The sequence below is a fragment of the Heterodontus francisci genome, chromosome 7 (assembly GCF_036365525.1).
Source record: "Heterodontus francisci isolate sHetFra1 chromosome 7, sHetFra1.hap1, whole genome shotgun sequence".
NCBI classification, from domain to species: domain Eukaryota; kingdom Metazoa; phylum Chordata; class Chondrichthyes; order Heterodontiformes; family Heterodontidae; genus Heterodontus; species Heterodontus francisci.
In genome coordinates this window covers 110096020-110112658 of record NC_090377.1, presented here as the reverse complement: position 1 = coordinate 110112658, position 16639 = coordinate 110096020, and positions in this window count along the sequence as shown.

Genomic DNA, 16639 nt, shown 5'->3' with positions numbered 1-16639 from the left:
AACTTCAACCCAAAACCAAGGAAAGACTACCTAGCTTATCCTTCCCTGCTCTCCTAACAAGGGTGTAACATTTCCATCCTCTAGTCCTTTGGCAGAACCATCATTTCCAAAGATTCTTGCAAAATTATAATCAGCACTGTAAAACAAGCATATGTGTCAGCTCCTCCTCAACCTTCTCTGGGATGTGCACCATCTGGGTTGAAGACTTTCCTACTTTTTGTCTCATTAATGTTTTAAATATCAGTTTTCTTATCTGCACTAGACTTTTTCTATATGAAAAGTTGAGTTTGAATTGATGGCCTCTTTCCTGTTGCTCTCAAGAAGTACTTTGACTGGGCTTAGTGTCCCAATTTCCCTTTAAGTGACTGTTAATGTGAAAGTAATGGCAACTCTTAAGCTACACCATTAGCTTGGCTCAGTTGGAAGCACACTTGCCTAGGAGTTATATTTTGAGAGTTCAGGTTCCATTGCAGCCTTCAACAAATAGTCCAGGCTGACTCTTCAGTGTATCACTGAGGGAGAGCTACATTGTCAGCTGCGCCAGCTTGTGCATGAGAAGCCTGGCCAGGTGTAAGAAGCCCATGGCATTTTTTCAAGGCTGACCAAGGGAATCCTCCTGGGATCCTTATCAATGTTGATCCCACCGAAAACAGATAACCTGTTCCTTCTGCTCATTTATTTTGGGCAAATTAGCTGCTACCCAAACAGGCCAGAACAGTTAGAGTACAAAATGGCTCCTTCACCTGGTGGATCCACTCGAATTGGAAATTGGGATTTGAAACAGGAGCTGCGAGGGTGTCAAACTGCAAAACTTTTAAGTGTTATTGTTTGTTATCAGACACAGCGCTCTCACATGAAAATATACATGTTGAGATTTAGCTGTTCCTTGCTTGGCCACATGGGGACACTATGAGTTGCCTTATTGATCTTTGTGCTGGATTTTCCCATGTTAGGGAGCAACTTTTCTGAAAGGAGCTCAGGATTCTGAGAAAAGAAGGGATAATGTCACTGAAAATAAACTGCGAGGATGGACGTTATTCTCACTCCTGGGAAGTGCCACTCTGTGTAATAATTAAAAACACTGACATCTCTTCAACATCTCGACTTCAACACATCTCAAAGTGCCTGTCAGAATGAATTGTTTTCGAAGGACAGTGAACGTCAATGTCCAGGTAAACGTTGAGATTGAGAGCATCAAATAGTCACTGACCAGAAATGCCAACCTCCAAAACCCCAGGATCTTGCACCTAACACTGAAAAAAAAATCATAGGTTTGTGGGACTATTCATGAGATTTACAGTCAACAGCCAAACCCTCAATGACTAATATTGACATTGGATAAGATTCTGCTGTCTGTGAAAGTTAATGTCCCTGCACCATTGCTGATGGTAAATTAACTCCATTACAGGAGAAGGAGGGACATCCAGCCCAGAGTCATCCAGCTTTGGGTGTCAGTGAGGTCTTGTTTAAACACCCAGCCTCCAGTTAGTGCAGCATCAAAATTCAAGATGCTCACTGGTCACGGTTCAACTCTCAAATGTGAGCATCCTCCGATTGGCTTATTCAGAAAGGTCTCCTAATACTCAGACCAGATTTTCAGGTGTAGCAGGGAAGGAAGTCATTCTTCTGTTGTTTAATTGTAAATATTGGAGTGTTTTTATGAAAATTTATTCTCACTGAGACTTGTTCTGCATGTTCTATTCCTTTGAATGAAACTTTATAATAAAAGTATAAGTGACATTAAACATGGAAAATCTTCCCTAATTGCAGCTTTCTGAAGATCTGTGCTTGATGTGGAGGAATGATGGTTAAAGGCTTAAAGTTTATGTACTTAAAGTAAAAATACACTTGGCGCGTCTTTGTCCCCATTCCAATTGTTTGCATTACTATGCCCCCATTTTAAGTTTGGGTATATGCTAATGAGATTGAGCCAATGTCCACATGCAGCAAGACCTGGACAACATTCAGACTTGGGCTGATAAGTTGCTCCGAACATTCATGCCATACAAGTGCCAGGCAATGACTATCTCCAACACGAGGGAATCTAACTATCTCCCCTTGACATTCAATTGCATTAGCACCATTGAATGCCCTACCATCAACATCCTGGGGGTTACCATTAACCAGAAACTTAACTGCACCAGCCATAAAAATACTGTGGTTATAAGAGCGGGTTAGAGACTGGTAATTCTGCGGCAAGTAACTCACCTCCTATCCCCCAATACCTGACACCATCTACAAAGCACAAATCAGGAGTGTGATGAAATACTCACCATTTACCTGGATGAGTACAGTTCCAACAACACTCAAAAAGCTCGACACCATCCAGGACAAAGCAACCCACTTGTTTAGCACCCTATCCACACCTTCAACATTCACTCCCTCCACCACTGACGCACAGTGATAGCAGTATGTATCATCTGCAAGATGCAATGCAGCAACTCATCAAGGCTCCTTAGACAGCACCTTCCAAACCTGCAACCTCTACCACCTAGAAGGACAAAGCAGCAGATGCATGGGAACAACATCACCTGCAAGTTCCCCTCCAAGTCACAAACAATCCTGACTTGTAACTATATCGCCATTCCTTCACTGTCACTGTGTCAAAATCCTGGAACTCCCTCCCTATCAGCACTGTGGGCGTACCTACCCCACATGGACTGTAACGATTCAAGAAGGCAGCTCACCACCACCTTCTCAAGGGCAATTACGAATGGGCAATAAATGCTGGCCTAGCCAGCGACATCAATGTCCCATGAACGAATAAAAAAATAAAAATTTGCTGTTGCTGTTAACCATCTTCAAAACTCGACACTCCACATCAATGTCAAAAACATAATCAGCCAAATATTCAACATGGCTTTTGAACAAACGTTTTTCTTGTGAAAAAAACAGAGAAATTATTAAAATTATTGATTGACAACAACTTCAAAGAACAAAGAACAAAGAAAATTACAGCACAGGAACAGGTCCTTCGGCCCTCCAAGCCTACGCCGATCCAAATCCTCTATCTAAACCTGTCGCCTATTTTCTAAGGTTCTGTATCTCTTTACTTCCTGCCCATTCATGTATCTGTCTAGATACATCTTAAAAGACGCTATCGTGCCCGCGTCTACCACCTCCGCTGGCAATGCGTTCCAGTACTGACATAGGGAGTTTCTATAATATAACTCAGTCCACATGGCCCTTTCTATGATATAACTCAGCACACCCAACACTTTCTATAATATAACTCAGTCCACACGGCCCTTTCGATGATATAACTCAGTACACCCAACCCTTTCTATGATATAACTCAGTACACCCAATACTTTCGATAAGTGCGGCACAGTGGCGCAGCGATTAGCACCGCAGCCCCACAGCTCCAATGACCCGGGTTCAATTCTGGGTACTGCCTGTGTGGAGTTTGCAAGTTCTGCGTGGGTTTCCTCCGGGTGCTCCGGTTTCCTCCCACATGCCAAAGATTTGCAGGTTGATAGGTAAATTGGCCATTATAAATTGTCCATAGTATAGGTAGGGAAATATATAGGGACAGGTGGGGATGTGGTGGGAATATGGAATTAATGTAGGATTAGTATAAAAATGGGTGGTTGATGGTCGGCACAGACTCAGTGGGCCAAAGGGCCTGTTTCAGTGCTGTATCTCTACAATATAACAGTCCACACGGCCCTTTCTATGATATAACTCAGTACACCCAACACTTTCTATAATATAACTCAGTACACCCAACACTTTCTATAATATAACTCAGTACACCCAACACTTTCTATAATATAACTCAGTCCACACAGCCCTTTCTAGGATATAACTCAGTACACCCAACCCTTTTTATAATATACCTCAGTACATCCAACACTTTCTATAATATAACTCAGTCCACACGGCCCTTTCTATGATATAGCTCAGTACACCCAACCCTTTCTATAACATAACTCAGTACACCCAACACTTTCTATAATATAACTCAGTACACACAACCCTTTCTATAATACAACTCAGTACACCCAACAGTTTCTATAATATAACACAGTCCACATGGCCCTTTCTATGATATAACTCAGTACACCCAACCCTTTCTATAATATAACTAAGTACACGTAACACTTTCCATAATATAACTCAGTACACCCAACACTTACTATAATATAACTCAGTACACACAACCCTTTCTACAATACAACTCAGTACACCCAACACTTACTATAATATAACACAGTCCACACGGCCCTTTCTATGATATAACTCAGTACACCCAACCCTTTCGATAATATAACTAAGTACACCCAACACTTTCTATAATATAACTCAGTCCACACGGCCCTTTCTAAATATAACTCAGTACACCAAACACATAATATAATATAACTCAGTACACACGACCCTTTCTAAATATAATTCAGTACACATAGCCCTTTCTATGATATAACTCAGTACACCCAACCCTTTCTATAATATAACTCAGTACACCCAACACTTTCTATAATATAACTCAGTACACACAGCCATTTCTATGATATAGCTCAGTACACCCAACACTTTCTATAATATAACTCAGTACACACGAGTCTTTCTAAATAAAACTAAGTTCACACAGCCATTTTTAAATATAACTCAGTACACACAGCCATTTCTATAATATAACTCAGTATACCCAACACATTCTATAATATAACTCAGTACACATAGCCCTTTCTAAATATAACTCAGTACACACAGCCCTTTTTAAATATAACACAGTACACACAGCCATTTCTATAAGATAACTCAGTACACCCAACCCTTTCTATGATATAACTCAGTACACACAGCCCTTTCTATAATATAACTCAGTTCACCAAACACTTTCCATAATATAACTCAGTACACACGACCCTTTCTAAATATAACTCAGTACACACAACACTTTCTATAATACAACTCAGTACACACAGCCGTTTCTATGATATAACTCAGTACACCCAACACTTTCTATAATATGACTCAGTCCACACAGCCATTTCTATAATATAACTCAGTACACCCAACCCTTTCGATGATATAACTCAGTACACCCAACACTTTCTATAATATAACTCAGTACACACGACCCTTTCTAAATATAACTCAGTACACACAACACTTTCTATAATATAACTCAGTACACACAGCCCTTTCTATGATATAACTCAGTACACACAGCCCTTTCTATGATATAACTCAGTACACCAACACTTTATATAATATAACTCAGTACACACAGCCGTTTCTATGATATAACTCAGTACACCCAACACTTTCTATAATATAACTCAGTACACCCAACACTTTCTATAATATGACCCTGTCCACACGGCCATTTTTAAATATAACTCAGTACACACAGCCATTTCTATAATATAACTCAGTATACCCAACACTTTCTATAATATAACTCAGTACACATAGCCCTTTCTAAATATAACTCAGTACACACAGCCCTTTTTAAATATAACTCAGTACACACAGCCATTTCTATGATATAACTCAGTACACCCAACACTTTCTATAATATAACTCAGTACACACGAGTCTTTCTAAATATAACTAAGTACACACAGCCATTTTTAAATATAACTCAGTACACACAGCCATTTCTATAATATAACTCAGTATACCCAACACTTTCTATAATATAACTCAGTACACATAGCCCTTTCTAAATATAACTCAGTACACACAGCCCTTTTTAAATATAACTCAGTACACACAGCCATTTCTATAATATAACTCAGTACACCCAACCGTTTCTATGATATAACTCAGTACACACAGCCCTTTCTATGATATAACTCAGTGCACCAAACACTTTCTATAATATAACTCAGTACACACGACCCTTTCTAAATATAACTCAGTGCACACAACACTTTCTATAATATAACTCAGTACACACAGCCGTTTCGATGATATAACTCAGTACACCCAACACTTTCTATAATATAACTCAGTACACACAGCCATTTTTAAATATAACTCAGTACACCCAACCCTTTCTATGATATAACTCAGTACACCCAACACTTTCTATAATATGACTCTGTCCACACAGCCATTTTTAAATATAACTCAGTACACACAGCCATTTCTATGATATAACTCAGTACACCCAACACTTTCTACAATATAACTCAGTACACACGAGTCTTTCTAAATATAACTCAGTACACACAGCCCTTTCTATAATATAACTCAGTTCACCAAACACTTTCCATAATATAACTCAGTACACACGACCCTTTCTAAATATAACTCAGTACACACAACACTTTCTATAATATAACTCAGTACACACAGCCGTTTCTATGATATAACTCAGTACACCCAACACTTTCTATAATATGACTCAGTCCACACAGCCATTTCTATAATATAACTCAGTACACCCAACCCTTTCGATGATATAACTCAGTACACCCAACACTTTCTATAATATAACTCAGTACACACGACCCTTTCTAAATATAACTCAGTACACACAACACTTTCTATAATATAACTCAGTACACACAGCCCTTTCTATGATATAACTCAGTACACACAGCCCTTTCTATGATATAACTCAGTACACCAACACTTTATATAATATAACTCAGTACACACAGCCGTTTCTATGATATAACTCAGTACACCCAACACTTTCTATAATATAACTCAGTACACCCAACACTTTCTATAATATGACCCTGTCCACACGGCCATTTTTAAATATAACTCAGTACACACAGCCATTTCTATAATATAACTCAGTATACCCAACACTTTCTATAATATAACTCAGTACACATAGCCCTTTCTAAATATAACTCAGTACACACAGCCCTTTTTAAATATAACTCAGTACACACAGCCATTTCTATGATATAACTCAGTACACCCAACACTTTCTATAATATAACTCAGTACACACGAGTCTTTCTAAATATAACTAAGTACACACAGCCATTTTTAAATATAACTCAGTACACACAGCCATTTCTATAATATAACTCAGTATACCCAACACTTTCTATAATATAACTCAGTACACATAGCCCTTTCTAAATATAACTCAGTACACACAGCCCTTTTTAAATATAACTCAGTACACACAGCCATTTCTATAATATAACTCAGTACACCCAACCGTTTCTATGATATAACTCAGTACACACAGCCCTTTCTATGATATAACTCAGTGCACCAAACACTTTCTATAATATAACTCAGTACACACGACCCTTTCTAAATATAACTCAGTGCACACAACACTTTCTATAATATAACTCAGTACACACAGCCGTTTCGATGATATAACTCAGTACACCCAACACTTTCTATAATATAACTCAGTACACACAGCCATTTTTAAATATAACTCAGTACACCCAACCCTTTCTATGATATAACTCAGTACACCCAACACTTTCTATAATATGACTCTGTCCACACAGCCATTTTTAAATATAACTCAGTACACACAGCCATTTCTATGATATAACTCAGTACACCCAACACTTTCTACAATATAACTCAGTACACACGAGTCTTTCTAAATATAACTCAGTACACATAGCCCTTTTTAAATATAACTCAGTACACACAGCTATTTCTATAATATAACTCAGTACACCCAACCCTTTCTATGATATAACTCAGTGCACGCAACACTTTCTATAATATAACTCAGTACACCCAACCCTTTCTATGATATAACTCAGTACACACGACCCTTTCTAAATATAACTCAGTACACACAACACTTTCTATAATATAACACAGTACACAAAGCCCTTTCTATGATATAACTCAGTACACCCAACACTTTCTATAATATAACTCAGTACACACAGCCCTTTCTATGATATAGCTCAGTACACCCAACCCTTTCTGTAATATAACTCAGTACACACGACCCTTTCTAAATATAACTCAGTACACACGGCCCTTTCCATGATATAACTCAGTACACCCAACACTTTCTATAATATAACTCAGTACACATAGCCCTTTCTAAATATAACTCAGTACACACAGCCCTTTTTAAATATAACTCAGTACACACAGCCATTTCTATAATATAACTCAGTGCACCCAACCGTTTCTATGATATAACTCAGTACACACAGCCCTTTCTATAATATAACTCAGTGCACCAAACACTTTCTATAATATAACTCAGTACACACTGCCCTTTCTAAATATAACTCAGTGCACACAACACTTTCTATAATATAACTCAGTACACACAGCCGTTTCGATGATATAACTCAGTACACCCAACACTTTCTATAATATAACTCAGTACACACAGCCATTTTTAAATATAACTCAGTACACACAGCCGTTTCTATGATATAACTCAGTACACCCAACCCTTTCTATAATATAACTAAGTACACCCAACACTTTCTATAATATAACTCATTCCACACGGCCCTTTCTAAATATAACTCAGTACACCAAACACATAATATAATATAACTCAGTACACACGACCCTTTCTAAATATAACTCAGTACACATAGCCCTTTCTATGATATAACTCAGTACACCCAACCATTTCTATAATATAACTCAGTACACCCAACACTTTCTATAATATAACTCAGTACACACAGCCATTTCTATGATATAATTCAGTACACCCAACACTTTCTATAATATAACTCAGTACACACGAGTCTTTCTAAATAAAACTAAGTTCACACAGCCATTTTTAAATATAACTCAGTACACACAGCCATTTCCATAATATAACTCAGTATACCCAACACTTTCTATAATATAACTCAGTACACATAGCCCTTTCTAAATATAACTCAGTACACACAGCCCTTTTTAAATATAACTCAGTTCACCAAACACTTTCTATAATATAACTCAGTACACACGACCCTTTTTAAATATAACTCAGTACACACAACACTTTCTATAATATAACTCAGTACACACAGCCCTTTCTATGATATAACTCAGTACACCCAACACTTTCTATAATATAACTCAGTACACATAGCCCTTTCTAAATATAACTCAGTACACCCAACCCTTTCTATAATATGACTCTGTCCACACGACCATTTTTAAATATAACTCAGTACAAACAGCCATTTCTATGATATAACTCAGTACACCCAACACTTTCTATAATATAACTCAGTACACATAGCCCTTTCTAAATATAACTCAGTACACCCAACCCTTTCTATGATATAACTCAGTACACACAGCCCTTTCTATAATGTAACTCAGTTCACCAAACACTTTCTTTAATATAACTCAGTACACACGACCCTTTCTAAATATAACTCAGTACACACAACACTTTCTATAATATAACTCAGTACACACAGCCGTTTGTATGATATAACTCAGTACACCCAACACTTTCTATAATATAACTCAGTACACACGACCCTTTCTAAATATAACTCAGTACACACAACACTTTCTATAATATAACTCAGTACACACAGCCCTTTCTATGATATAACTCAGTACACCCAACACTTTCTATAATATAACTCAGTACAACCAACACTTTCCATAATATGACCCTGTCCACACGGCCATTTTTAAATATAACTCAGTACACACAGCCATTTCTATAATATAACTCAGTATACCCAACACTTTCTATAATATAACTCAGTACACATAGCCCTTTCTAAATATAACTCAGTACACACAGCCCTTTTTAAATATAACTCAGTACAAACAGCCATTTCTATGATATAACTCAGTACACCCAACACTTTCTATAATATAACTCAGTACACACGAGTCTTTCTAAATATATCTAAGTTCACACAGCCATTTTTAAATATAACTCAGTACACACAGCCATTTCTATAATATAACTCAGTATACCCAACACTTTCTATAATATAACTCAGTACACATAGCCCTTTCTAAATATAACTCAGTGCACACAGCCCTTTTTAAATATAACTCAGTACACACAGCCATTTCTATAATATAACTCAGTACACCCAACCCTTTCTATGATATAACTCAGTACACACGACCCCTTCTAAATATAACTCAGTACACACAACACTTTCTATAATATAACACAGTACACACAGCCCTTTCTGTGATATAACTCAGTACACCCAACACTTTCTATAATATAACTCAGTACACACAGCCCTTTCTATAATATAACTCAGTACACCAACACTTTCTATAATATAACTCAGTACACACTGCCCTTTCTATGATATAGCTCAGTACACCCAACCCTTTCTGTAATATAACTCAGTACACACGACCCTTTCTAAATATAACTCAGTACACACGGCCCTTTCTATGATATAACTCAGTACTCCCAACCCTTTCTATGATATAAATCAGTACACCCGACACTTTCTTTGATATAACTCAGTACACACGGCCCTTTCTATATAACTCACTCCACATGACCCTTTCTAAATATAACTCAGTCCACACGACCCTTTCTGTAATATAACTCAGTACACACGGCCCTTTCTATGATATAACTCAGTACACACGGCCCTTTCTATGATATAACTCAGTACACCCAACCCTTTTATGTAATATAACTCAGTACACACGACCCTTTCTAAATATAACTCAGTACACACGGCCCTTTCTATGATATAACTCAGTACTCCCAACCCTTTCTATGATATAAATCAGTACACACGGCCCTTTCGATGATATAACTCAGTACTCCCAACCCTTTCTATGATATAGATTAGTACACCCAACACTTTCTTTGATATAACTCAGTACACACGGCCCTTTCTATATAACTCACTCCACACGACCCTTTCTAAATATAACTCAGTCCACACGACCCTTTCTGTAATATAACTCAGTACACACGGCCCTTTCTATAATATAACTCAGTCCACACGGCCCTTTCTATGATATAACTCAGTACACCCAACCCTTTCTGTAATATAATTCAGTCCACATGACCCTTTCTGTAATATAACTCAGTACACACGGCCCTTTCTATGATAAAACTCAGTACACCCAACCCTTTCTATAACATAACTCAGTACACCCAACACTTTCTATAATATAACTCAGTACACCAAACACATAATATAATATAACTCAGTCCACATATCCCTTTCGATGATATAACTCAGTCCACACGGCCCTTTCTATGATAAAACTCAGTACACCCAACCCTTTCTATAATATAACTCAGTATACCCAACGCTTTCTATAATATCACTCAGTGCACCAAACGCTTTCTATAATATAACTCAGTACACACAACCCTTTCTAAATATAACTCAGTCCACATGACCCTTTCTATGATATAACTCAGTACACACAACACTTTCTACAATATAACTCAGTCCACACGGCCCTTTCTATGATATAACTCAGTACACCCAACTCTTTCTGTAATAGAACTCAGTACACCCAACACTTTCTATAATATGACTCAGTCCACACGACCCTTTCTAAATATAACTCAGTTCACACAGCCATTTTTAAATATAACTCAGTACACACAGCCATTTCTATAATATAACTCAGTATACCCAACACTTTCTATAATATAACTCAGTACACACAGCCCTTTCTATGATATAACTCAGTACACCAAACACTTTCTATAATATAACTCAGTACACACGACCCTTTCTAAATATAACTCAGTACACACACTTTCTATAATATAACACAGTACACACAGCCCTTTCTATGATATAACTCAGTACACCCAACACTTTCTATAATATAACTCAGTACACACAGCCCTTTCTATAATATAACTCAGTACACCAACACTTTCTATAATATAACTCAGTACACACTGCCCTTTCTATGATATAGCTCAGTACACCCAACCCTTTCTGTAATATAACTCAGTACACACGACCCTTTCTAAATATAACTCAGTACACACGGCCCTTTCTATGATATAACTCAGTACTCCCAACCCTTTCTATGATATAAATCAGTACACCCGACACTTTCTTTGATATAACTCAGTACACACGGCCCTTTCTATATAACTCACTCCACATGACCCTTTCTAAATATAACTCAGTCCACACGACCCTTTCTGTAATATAACTCAGTACACACGGCCCTTTCTATGATATAACTCAGTACACACGGCCCTTTCTATGATATAACTCAGTACACCCAACCCTTTCTGTAATATAACTCAGTACACACGACCCTTTCTAAATATAACTCAGTACACACAGCCATTTCTATAATATAACTCAGTATACCCAACACTTTCTATAATATAACTCAGTACACATAGCCCTTTCTAAATATAACTCAGTACACACAGCCCTTTTTAAATATAACTCAGTACACACAGCCATTTCTATAATATAACTCAGTACACCCAACCCTTTCTATGATATAACTCAGTACACACAGCCCTTTCCATAATATAACTCAGTACACCCAACCCTTTCTATGATATAACTCAGTACACAGAGCCCTTTCTATGATATAGCTCAGTACACCCAACACTTTCTATAATATACAAGAAATGCTGGATTCACTCAGCAGGTCTGGCAGCATCTGTGGAAAGAGAAGCAGAGTCAACGTTTCGGGTCAGTGACCCTTCTTCGTTCCGAAGAAGGGTCACTGACCCGAAACGTTAACTCTGCTTCTCTTTCCACAGATGCTGCCAGACCTGCTGAGTGAATCCAGCATTTCTTGTTTTTGTTTCAGATTTCCAGCATCCGCAGTATTTTGCTTTTACTTTCTATAATATAACTCAGTACACACAGCCCTTTCTATGATATAACTCAGTACACCAACACTTTCTATAATATAACTCAGTACACACTGCCCTTTCTATGATATAACTCAGTACACCCAACACTTTCTATAATATAACTCAGTACACATGACCCTTTCTGTAATATAATTTAGTACACCCAACCCTTTCTGTAATATAACTCAGTACTCCCAACCCTTTCTATGATTTAGATTAGTACACCCAACACTTTCTTTGACATAACTCAGTACACACGGCCCTTTCTATATAACTCACTCCACACGACCCTTTCTAAATATAACTCCGTCCACACGACCCTTTCTGTAATATAACTCAGTACACACGGCCCTTTCTATGATATAACTCAGTACTCCCAACCCTTTCTATAATATAACTCAGTACACCCAATGCTTTCTACAATATAACTCAGTGCACCAAACGCTTTCTATAATATAACTCAGTCCACCCAATGCTTTCTATAATATAACTCAGTACACACAACCCTTTCTAAATATAACTCAGTACACATGGCCTTTTCTATGAAAGAACTCAGTCCACACGACCCTTTCTATGATATAACTCAGTACACACGGCCCTTTCTATGATATAACTCAGTACTCCCAACCCTTTCTTTGATATAACTCAGTACACCCAACCCTTTCTATGATATAACTCAGTCCACACGACCCTTTCTAAATATAACTCAGTCCACACGACCCTTTCTCTGATATAACTCAGTACACATTAAAGGCCGGCTATCCGACCCAAACCCAACGGGACCCGACGACATGTGTCGGGTTCGGGTCGGGTCGCACTTCCGAGTCCGGCATTCGGGCTCAGGTCAGGTTGGGCCGGGTTGGACACACTCTATCACAACCTCAGGTGTGTGGCTCCAATGTTAATGTAATTTGTGGACTAGAAAGGTGGTTTTGTTACAGTTATTTTAAGCTTGTTGAGATCAGCAACAAAATGAAGAACGGAAGGTAAGTTAACTGATGGTCGGGTTGGGTCGGGTCGGGCGCGGGAAAAAAGGGAAGGATCTGTATTCCTCTGATCAGATTGGGATAAGCTTTCGAGTTATGGGATTGACAAGGTAACAGCGATGTGGGTGTGCAGAGGTCCTGAATATATCAGTAAACTTCACATGCACCCTGCCGTTATTTCCTAATATCTGTAGCGTAGATGAACAAGTCGTAATTTGCTGACTCTCACAATGTCTAACGTAATGTTTTAAATTTAAAAAAGATTATAGTTACAAGCCACTGATATTCATACTGTGATTGGCTAATCCAGCAGTGTAAATACCAACACACTCCTTGAGATGGTCAGTTTAGAACATTTCCGATCTCTTCAAATCTCCTTATGATGTGGTTAAACCCTGCTATACACACTACTTTGTGTTCAATATCTCCCTGCTGGACCTTTTTATTACATTAAAGGCGCTATTTAAATATAAGTTGTTGTTGTATCACGTAAATAAAATACTGCGAATGCTGGAAATCTGAAATAAAAACAGAAAATGCTGGAAATACTCAGCAGGTCCAGCAGCATCTGTGGATAGACAAACAGAGTGAACAGCTGGGATTTTGCCAGCCCATTGGAGACAGGCTGGGAGGCGGGAGGGGCGGGGAAAATGGCAGCAAAAGGCGTCAGGAGGGAAGCCCGGTGCATTCCTACTGCCGGGCCGTTTTCCCCGCGGCCTATTGTGGTGGCGCTGCCGAGGCTGCAGAGCTGCTGGCCCTCTGATTGGGCTGGCAGCTCAGCGAGACAGCCTGCTGTCCTTACTGGACAACATTCCCAGAACAGGAAAGATTGCTGTCACAGTCCCACTGCCCTCCAGCATGGACTCAGAACCCCCATTATGTTTCGATGTCAGGACTTGTCTCTTGGAGGCAAAATGCCGGCCAACGTTCAGGTTTGTGACCTTTTGTCAAACTGTTTATTATTGCATTACACCACAGTAATTTCAACATTCCCTTTAGGAGCTAATTTTAACCCAGGACCCATGTGTAAATCATTCATGACTTCAAAAAGTGTGTTTATGCTCAAGGTGGACTCCGTTAACCATCAGGAACCTTTTTAAAAAAAATCAAACATTGCAAATAATTTTGCTGAATTATTTGGATTTGTGTTTGGATTTTTGCTGATATAAGGGATCGCAGTGGAATTATTGGCGGAACTGAGCAGGGTAGGGGGGAAGTTACTGTGCCTGACAGAGTTGGCAGAGTTCTGGATGGTAGCCATAGCAACATTGTAAAGGTCTTCCTGGAGAATTCTTTACGAATCTTTAAGAAAGCTTGAATGGGAATTGTGTCATAGGTCACATAGCTATAATTTCATAGACTATACTCCAGCTCTTTGGTCCCTGACCATTACTGTAACTACTGTCTATGCAGTATTTATATAAAATGGGTCTAGAATTGGAAGCTATGTTGTGGAACTAATTCCAGAAGCAGTATTATGGATACTGAAATCACAGTCCTTCTCTGCTGAAATTTCTACAGGGGGCATGAGGGTCCCTGATCTTCCACCACAGCTCTGCTGGAAACCTTAAGAAATGGTGTCATTTAGGCCATTTCTACAGGATTTCCATCGAACATCTGACTAAGTTGTGGCAGGAGATCGGAAGACCACCCCCTGTAGAACTTTCAGGGACGTGATTCTATGAACGTCGCAGGAAATATTAAACTTTCTCTGTGGCTGCGACACCTTCCTGACAACCCAGACCCATTCGTTTCCAACATTTATATTCAATTAGGTGGTAGTTCCAGGTGTTTTGTTTTGGGCCAGGACGTTATGCCAGTTGCCTTGAAGCCTTGGCAAGGACTTGCTTCTTTCCAGGCTGCAGGAACTGTGTCTTGGCTGGAGGTTTAGAGAGGGAGGGGCTGGGTGGCAGGGGCATGGGGCAAGAGTGCTAAACGGAAAAACTGTGAAAAAGAAATAAGAGGTTGTGATAAGTTAAGAAACTGTTGGACGCAGCTTAATGTTAGCTTTTGATCCTATAAAGACAGCCTGTTGAGTCAGGACTGCCTAGACTTGATGTCACAGGAAGAAACGCAAGCTGTGGGACGGGAATTAAAATAAACATTTCAGAACCTATGGTATCCATATAAATCATTCATAACTTCAAAAGAGTGTTTATGTTCAAGGTGTGTTCTGCTAACCATCAGGAACCTTTCTTCAAAAACCAAATATTACAAATAATTCTGTTGAATTGTTTGGGTTTGGATTTTTGCTGATATAGTGGGTGCTAGTGGAATTATTGGGGGAAGTGATGAGGGAGGATTTACTGTGTCTGACAAAGTTGACAGGGCTTTGGATGGTAGCTGTAGCAACATTGTTAAGGTGTTCATGGAGATTTCATTACAAATGTAATTACAGTTCCAGTAAAACTACTGTGTGCATTTATATCACTACAGGCAGTGGGCAGAGCAACTTAACCTCACGGTCAAAAAAAGACATGAAGGCCACACTTCTGCCATGCAATAGTAAAGTCCTGAGTTAAAATTTGAATCAAAAAGTAATGTTGAAATCATTGTGATATAGTGCAATATAAGCAGTTCTGATGAAAGGCCATCGACCTGAAGCATTAACTCTGTTTCTCTCTCCACAGATGCTGCCTGACCTGCTATTTCCAGCATTTTCTGTTTTTATTTCAGATTTCCAGCATCTGCAGTATCTTGCATTTGTGATGTACTGCTATTATTCTTCATGTATATTCTAACCTACTCTATTCTTCATACTCTATGTCGAATCATGAATTGGTTGCTTGCAGGGTTGGATATATCCTGCATTATGGCAATGCCATGTAGTTACCAGTGGGCATTGTCATCAATTTCCCTGTACAGCGGCTTCCCCTCAGGCTCATTATTATGTGCTTTTGGACAGGGTGCATGTGCAAAGTGG